Genomic DNA, 8,916 nt, shown 5'->3' on the forward strand with positions numbered 1-8,916 from the left:
AAAAATGCATGAATCCCCGTAGTCTAGTACTGTCTTAAAAAACATTTTGGTCAAAAATTGACTACAGTATTGAAAAAATCACCTAAAAAAATGGACAAAAGGAAAGCCGGAAAATTGAAATTTAAATTTTGATGCTAAATGACCTAAACTTTCAAAAAACGTTTAGGTGTTATCTCGAAAAAATAATTTTTGACCAAAATTCGACTTCCTGAGAATGAGTCGGTTTTCCAAAAAACGGCCAATTTTCAATTTTGTTTATTTTTTTTTTACAATAGACACAAGATCTCGACGTTTCATCCATTTCTTCGTCAATTGGCGTCAAAATTAAAATTTCTCTAAGATGATTTTTGAAACCCTGTATTCGATTTTTGACCAATATTTTGTCTTTAACTAGTACCAGATTTTGAGGTTTTATACATGTCAGTCATTTGTCAGTCAAGTCAGTCAAATTTCCATTTTCCGATTTTTTTTAAAGTGTCTCAAAAAAAACAAAAAAAAATCCGATTTCCTTTTGTCCTCCCTTTGGTGATTTTTATGGTAAAAAACAAAACTTTGAGCACTTTAGGGGCAACCTTTAATTAAAATCCGATTGAACTGAAATTTTTTACTGGTCAGTTTTTTGGGTCACTCTACAAAATGTATATGGTCGGTTTTAATAATTCGATAATAATATTTCTCCCATACAGCCATTGCCCCTCTAATGTAGGTATATGTGGGTTTTTAAATACAATTCGGCAAATACTTCCGAAGCAATCATTTTCGCCTTAATACAGATAAGTTTATGAAAGAAATCATCGTTTAGCCCATCCAAGTCCCTTAGCTTAAAATTTACTTATGGTAAAATTTGATTGTCGCCTCACAAAAATATACTAAGCTAGAAAAGAAAAATTTGTTAAAATTAGATGTATCGTTCTGTGGTTGACTGTTCTTTAATTTTTGGATAAAAAATATAACTCCGATCTCCATTTTACGTGGCAGATGTGGCAAATCTAACCCGTTCGCTCGATGCCATCAACATCCGTCTAACGGGACTGACAAAACCAAATCGGTACTTCAAAGCTCTTCAAAGAAGCCTAACTTGGATCATCGAAACCCGTGAGAGAATTGGTGCGTTAATGTTGATAGATTTTTAATTTTTTTAAATTTTTGTTTACGGATTCAGCGTGCAGAAGAAGGTTTGATGAGAAATCAGTTATAAAAAAGAATATAGAAAATTTTAAGTGTCAACGGCTGAAAGTGTTGATAACAAGTAATACAGTTGAAATGATTAGGGCTATACATGAAATAACAATTGTAGGGTGTTCTCCCGTTAGCACATGAAAGGACATGAAGTCGCCGTTAGATAGGGAAAAAATGCCGAGAAAAGTTACGAAAATAGGTAAGCGTATAGGAAAAATAATTAAAGTTAATAAGAAAGTTAACTGAATAGATAAATGGAAAGGAAAAAATGAAATTATAATAATGTAAATAATAAAAAACTGGAAACAAGAATTTCAGGAATAATAAATTTGAAAAGAAACTGAATCAAAGGAACAACTTGAATGAGTAGAACTTATCGGATGAAAGGAATGCGTAAATAAACTGTTGAGGGTAGAAAAAAAGCAAAGAATTATCGAGAATGTAGAACCAGATTAGATTGAATGATGATTGTGTCAATATTAGCAAATCCATCCTTGAAAAAAATGTGAAAAAAACATCCACAGTTGGTTGAAAAACTAACTTTATGTCGAATTCTTTTGTTTTGTTTCGTTGGTTTGTAAAATTTTAATCTTTTAAAGCTTATTTTATCACTAATATTCCTCATAGGTTGTGCAATATTATTTGAAGGAGATAAACATGTTATTGTAAAAAAATTAAATTGTGGTATTCATTATAAGCAAAATCAGTAGATTTTAATTTTACATTTTTTTTAAGAAAGTAAGCACGAAAGAGCCAATAAGGAGCAAAATCATAGTACACGAAACAAAATAATAAAACAGCAAATAAAATTGCATATATATATTTTTGTTAGTTTATCGTTGCAATCCAGTTTACTCGACGATGAATGTGACTGTTACTTACAATAAAAACTCGTATATATTCATATTATACAAAGGAAAAAACTTAAGATTAATCAACGGAATGCAAATTGAACACTCACACACATACACACACCTATACAAAAACTCACACATTCAGTAAGTACATCAAGAAAAAATAGTTTACAACAAATATACAACAAACAAAAATAAAACCAAAGTTAGCTATTTTGAGCAGTCTTCGACTAGTAGTTACATATTCATTGCAACATTTCAAACGAAAAAAAAAACATCTTAGAAAAATAAGTCAACTACTTACATTCACATTAAATCACACATTCACTCACCTTAGGAAACAAAAAAAAAATCAGCAGCAAATAATTCACCAAATAGAGGTAACAAAAAAACTCCAAAGAGAAAACAAGAAAAAAAATACAATTGAAAAAAAAAGTAAAAACTAAAAGTTTGACTGTTATTATATTGTATTTTGATTTCGGTGTAAATATTCTAAGGTAACAATAATATTGTAAAACGTCAAACGAAACTAAGCGAGCAAATGGATCGCAGAGTAGCTGAAAACTCTTGAGGACGGTAAAGAAAGATCTAATGGTAACGTCAAGGAGGGGAACATATTAAAGATGATCTCTTGAAAGGGCCCCCGAATCGAGTAGATTAATGAGAAACGATGTGTAAAAAGCAAGAAATAGTGTAAAAATGCGATGAAATATATTAAAGAGTCAAATACTATATTATCGTTACCGAAAAATAAACAAAATGCAAATCAAATGGACATTTTTTTCATAACTTAGACGTACCGAAATGACAATCAGATTAAACTTTAAAAAAAAAGTTTGAATTAAAAATTTGGAAGTGTTATGGCTCCTAGAGTGTCCGGAGTTTAAAAAATTCGAGAATTCCCGATTCCCGGGAATCATAGTTTCATTCCCGGGAATTCCCAACATGTATGAAATTATTTCTCTGGAAAATCCTGATAGCCTCCGGATCCATTTCCATTACTATTTTTGAAAATTTAGTCGTACAAAACTCATTGATAAAATACCGTCTCCTGTGGCAGGACACATTTTGCAGCCATTTGGTTCATTTTTTTCTATTCAAATAGATAAGTTTAAGAAGATTATATGTATTTCGAACGAAAACCCACAATGCTTCGAAAAATATAAGAAAAATCGCGCAGCAGGAAGGCAGATTGTGATTTCTCGAAAGTAAAATTTATGCACTTGTTTCCATTTGGCATTGAATCCAGATGAATTTCAAAACTTAAAAATGTAGAATACATCGTTTTTTTTTTCATATGAAGAGCAAATATGTAAAGTGCTCAGAAAAACGAAAAAAGGTTCGTTTGACTGTTTTTAATTTATCATTTATTTAAGTTTGATTAAAAATAAGTTTCATAACATTATAAAGAGTACATTTTGAACAAATTTTTAGCTTGTTTGCATGAAACGTTCGATAAGCTATGTATATTTGAATCAATGTGCATATATTTACATGGTTTTGAATGTTTCCCGGGATCCCGGGAATTCCCGGGAAACGGATCACACGATTTCCCGATTCCCGGGAACGGAAAAATGGCCGGGAAATGGACACTCTAGGCTCAACCCAATAAGAAAATCGACTAGGAACAAAAAATAATCAGTTAAGAATCAAAAAACAACAAAAACGACAAAAATGACAAAAAATTACAAAAAAAGACAAAAATGGCAAAAATGACAAAATGACAAAAATGACAAAATGACAAAATGACAAAATGACAAAATGACAAAATGACAAAATGACAAAATGACAAAATGACAAAATGACAAAAATGACAAAATTGATAAACATGACAAAAATTGCAAAAAAAAAACAAAATTGACAAAAATGACAAAAAAGTACAAAAATGACAAAATTGACAAAAATTTCAAAAATGACAAAAATGACAAAAATGACAAAAAGACAAAATCGACAAAAATGAAAAAAACTGACAAAAATGACAAAAATGACAAAAATGATTGTCATTTTTGTCATTTTTGTCATTTTTGTCATTTTTGTCATTTTTATCATTTTTGTCATTTTTGTCATTTTTGTCATTTTTGTCATTTTTGTCATTTTTGTCATTTTTGTCATATTTGTCATTTTTGTCATTTTTGTCATTTTTGTCATTTTTGTCATTTTTGTCATGTTTGTCATATTTGTCATTTTTGTCATTTTTGTAATTTTTGTAATTTTTGTAATTTTTGTCATTTTTGTCATTTTTGGCATTTTTGTCATTTTTGTCATTTTTGTCATTTTTGTCATTTTTGTCATTTTTGTCATTTTTGTCATTTTTGTCATTTTTGTCATTTTTGTCATTTTTGTCATTTTTGTAATTTTTGTCATTTTTGTCATTTTTGTCATTTTTGTCATTTTTGTCATTTTTTGTCATTTTTGTAATTTTTGTCATTTTTGTCATTTTTGTCATTTTTGTCACTTTTGTCATTTTTGTCATTTTTGTCATTTTTGTCATTTTTGTCATTTTTGTCATTTTTGTCATTTTTGTCATTTTTGTCATTTTTTTCATTTTTGTCATTTTTGTCATTTTTGTCATTTTTGTCATTTTTGTCATTTTTGTCATTTTTGTCATTTTTGTCATTTTCTGTCATTTTTGTCATTTTTGTCATTTTTATCATTTTTGTCATTTTTGTCATTTTTGTCGTTTTTATCATTTTTATCATTTTTATCATTTTTGTCATTTTTTTCGTTTTTATCATGTTTATCATTTTTGTCATTTATTGTCATTTTTGTCATTTTTGTCATTTTTGTCATTTGTGTCATTTTTGTCATTTTTGTCATTTTTGTCATTTTTGTCATTTTTGTCATTTTTGTCATTTTTGTCATTTTTGTCATTTTTGTCATTTTTGTCATTTGTGTCATTTTTGTCATTTTTGTCATTTTTGTCATTTTTGTCATTTTTGTCATTTTTGTCATTTTTGTCATCTTTGTAATTTTTGCCATTTTTTGTAATTTTTGTCATTTTTGTAATTTTTGTCATTTTTGTAATTTATGTCATTTTTGTCATTTTTGTAATTTTTGCCATTTTTGTCATTTTTTTCATTTTTGTCATTTTTGTCATTTGTGTCATTTTTGTTATTTTTGACATTTATGTCATTTATGTCATTTTTGTCATTTTTGTCATTTTTGTCATTTTTGCCATTTTTTGTCATTTTTGTCATTTTTGTCATTTTTGTAATTTTTGTCATTTTTGTCATTTTTGTCATTTTTGTAATTTTTGCCATTTTTGTCATTTTTGTCATTTGTGTTATTTTTGTCATTTTTGTCATTTTTGGCTCTTTTGTCATTTTTGTCATTTTTGTCATTTTTGTCATTTTTGTCATTTTTGTCATTTTTGTCATTTTTGTCATTTTTGTCATTTTTGTCATTTTTGTCATTTTTGTCATTTTTGTCATTTTTGTCATATAAATCATTTTTGTCATTTTTATCATTTTTGTCATTTTTGTCATTTTTGTCATTTTTGTCATTTTTTGTCATTTTTGTCATTTTTGTTATTGTTGTAATTTTTGTTATTTTAGTCATTTTTGTCATTTTTGTCAGTTTTGTCATTTTTGTCATTTTTGTCATTTTTGTCATTTTTGTCATTTTTGTCATTTTTGTCATTTTTGTCATTTTTGTCATTTTTGTCATTTTTGTCATTTTTGTCATTTTTGTCATTTTTGTCATTTTTGTCATTTTTTTCATTTTTGTCATTTTTGTCATTTTTGTCATTTTTGTAATTTTTGTAATTTTTGTTATTTTAGTCATTTTTGTCATTTTTGTCATTTTTGTCATTTTTGTCATTTTTGTCATTTTTGTCATTTTTGTCATTTTTGTCATTTTTGCCATTTTTGTCATTTTTGTCATTTTTGTCATTTTTTGTCATTTTTATCATTTTAGACATTTTTATCATTTTTATCATTTTTGACATTTTTATCATTTTTGACATTTTTGTCATTTTTGTTTTTTGTTTTTTATTAGTCATTTTTGGTATTTTTGTCATTATTGTCATTTCTGTCTTTCTTGTCATTTTTGCCATTTTTTGTCATTTTTATCATTTTTGACATTTTTATCATTTTTGACATTTTTATCATTTTTGACATTTTTGTCATTTTTGTTATTTGTTTATTATTTGGCATTTTTGGTACTTTTGTCATTTTTGTCATTTTTGTAATTTTGGTCATTTTTGTCATTATTGACATTTTTTTCATTTTTGTTTTTTGTTTATTTTTTGTCATTTTTTGTATTTTTGTCATTATTGAAATTTTTGTCATTTTGGTCATTTTTGTCATTTTTTGTCATATTTTTCATTTTTGTCATTTTTGTCATTATTATCATTTTTGTCATTTTTATCATTTGTGTCATTTTTGTTTTTTGTTTATTATTTACCATTTTTCGTATTTTTGTCATTTTTGTCATTTTTGTCATTTTTGTCATTTTTGTCATTTTTGTCATTTTTGTCATTTTTGTCATTTTTGTCATTTTTGTCATTTTTGTCATTTTTGTCATACTTGTTATTTTTGTCATTTTTGTCATTTTTGTCATTTTTGTCATTTTTGTCATTTTTGTCATTTTTGTCATTTTTGTCATTTTTGTCATTTTTGTCATTTTTGTCATTTTTGTCATTTTTGTCATTTTTGTCATTTTTGTCATTTTCGTCATTTTTGTCATCTTTGTTATTTTTGCCATTTTTTGTAATTTTTGTCATTTTTGTAATTTTTGTCATTTTTGTAATTTATGTCATTTTTGTCATTTTTGTAATTTTTGCCATTTTTGTCATTTTTGTCATTTTTGTCATTTTTGTCATTTGTGTCATTTTTGTTATTTTTGACATTTATGTCATTTATGTCATTTTTGTCATTTTTGTCATTTTTGCCATTTTTTGTCATTTTTGTCATTTTTGTAATTTTTGTAATTTTTGTCATTTTTGTCATTTTTGTAATTTTTGCCATATTTGTCATTTGTGTCATTTGTGTTATTTTTGTCATTTTTGTCATTTTTGGCTCTTTTGTCATTTTTGTCATTTTTGTCATTTTTGTCATTTTTGTCATTTTTTTCATTTTTGTCATTTTTGTCATTTTTGTCATATAAATCATTTTTATCATTTTTGTCATTTTTGTCATTTTTGTCATTTTTGTCATTCTTGTCATTTTTGTCATTTTTGTCATTTTTGTCATTTTTGTCATTTTTGTCATTTTTGTCATTTTTGTCATTTTTTGTCATTTTTGTCATTTTTGTCATTTTTGTCATTTTTGTTATTGTTGTAATTTTTGTTATTTTAGTCATTTTTGTCATTTTTGTCAGTTTTGTCATTTTTGTCATTTTTGTCATTTTTGTCATTTTTGTCATTTTTGTCATTTTTGTCATTTTTGTCATTTTTGTCATTTTTGTCATTTTTGTCATTTTTGTCATTTTTGTCATTTTTGTCATTTTTGTCATTTTTGTCATTTTTGTCATTTTTGTAATTTTTGTCATTTTTGTAATTTTTGTAATTTTTGTTATTTTAGTCATTTTTGTCATTTTTGTCATTTTTGTAATTTTTGTCATTTTTGTAATTTTTGTTATTTTAGTCATTTTTGTCATTTTTGTCATTTTTGTCATTTTTGTCATTTTTGTCATTTTTGTCATTTTTGTCATTTTTGTCATTTTTTGTCATTTTAGACATTTTTATCATTTTTATCATTTTTGACATTTTTATCATTTTTGACATTTTTGTCATTTTTGTTTTTTGTTTTTTATTTGTCATTTTTGGTATTTTTGTCATTATTGTCATTTTTGCCATTTTTTGTCATTTTTATCATTTTTGACATTTTTATCATTTTTGACATTTTTATCATTTTTGACATTTTTATCATTTTTGACATTTTTGTCATTTTTGTTATTTGTTTATTATTTGGCATTTTTGGTACTTTTGTCATTTTTGTCATTTTTGTAATTTTGGTCATTTTTGTCATTTTTGACATTTTTTTCATTTTTGTTTTTTGTTTATTTTTTGTCATTTTTTGTATTTTTGTCATTATTGAAATTTTTGTCATTTTGGTCATTTTTGTCATTTTTTGTCATATTTTTCATTTTTGTCATTTTTGTCATTATTATCATTTTTGTCATTTTTATCATTTGTGTCATTTTTGTTTTTTGTTTATTATTTACCATTTTTCGTATTTTTGTCATTTTTGTCATTTTTGTCATACTTGTCATTTTTGTCATTTTTGTCATTTTTGTCATGCTTGTTATTTTTGTCATTTTTGTCATTTTTGTCATTTTTATCATTTAGACATTTTTATCATTTTTATCATTTTTGTCATTTTTATCATTTTTGTCATCTTTGTTTTTTGTTTTTTATTAGTCACTAGCTGACCCGGTGTGCTTTGCTACACCTTTCAAAATCAAATGATATTTTCAGAAATTATAAAAAATTTTATTGTTTTTTTTTTTGGATTATTTTAAATTAAAGTATGACGAAACTAATAAGCAACCACTATAAAATGAGAGCTGCAGCTGGAGTTTCAAATTGCAACACAAAGATAACCATAAATTATATTCTGAATCTTGATCTATAAATTTGTTTTAAAGATCTGATAATTTTCATCTGTTTCCTTAAGTTTCGCCCTAAAAAAGAAGGGTCCCAAATTAATCGTTCGCAAACAATCTAACTTATTGAATATGGTTGTTTTTGCTTGATATGCTCTGGATTTATGCTAAAAAACTGATTAGAGAGCCCCTCCCTGTCCTTCTCTTAACCCATTTTTTTTCGTTCCCAAAAATCCTCTCATATCAAATATAATTCCATTGGTTGATAAGTATTTAAGCTTTACAACAAACTTTATATGGATCCCCCTCCTTTCTTCCCCTCTCAACACTGTAAAGC

The sequence above is a fragment of the Uranotaenia lowii genome, chromosome 3 (genome assembly GCF_029784155.1).
Source record: "Uranotaenia lowii strain MFRU-FL chromosome 3, ASM2978415v1, whole genome shotgun sequence".
Taxonomy (NCBI): Eukaryota; Metazoa; Arthropoda; class Insecta; order Diptera; family Culicidae; genus Uranotaenia; species Uranotaenia lowii.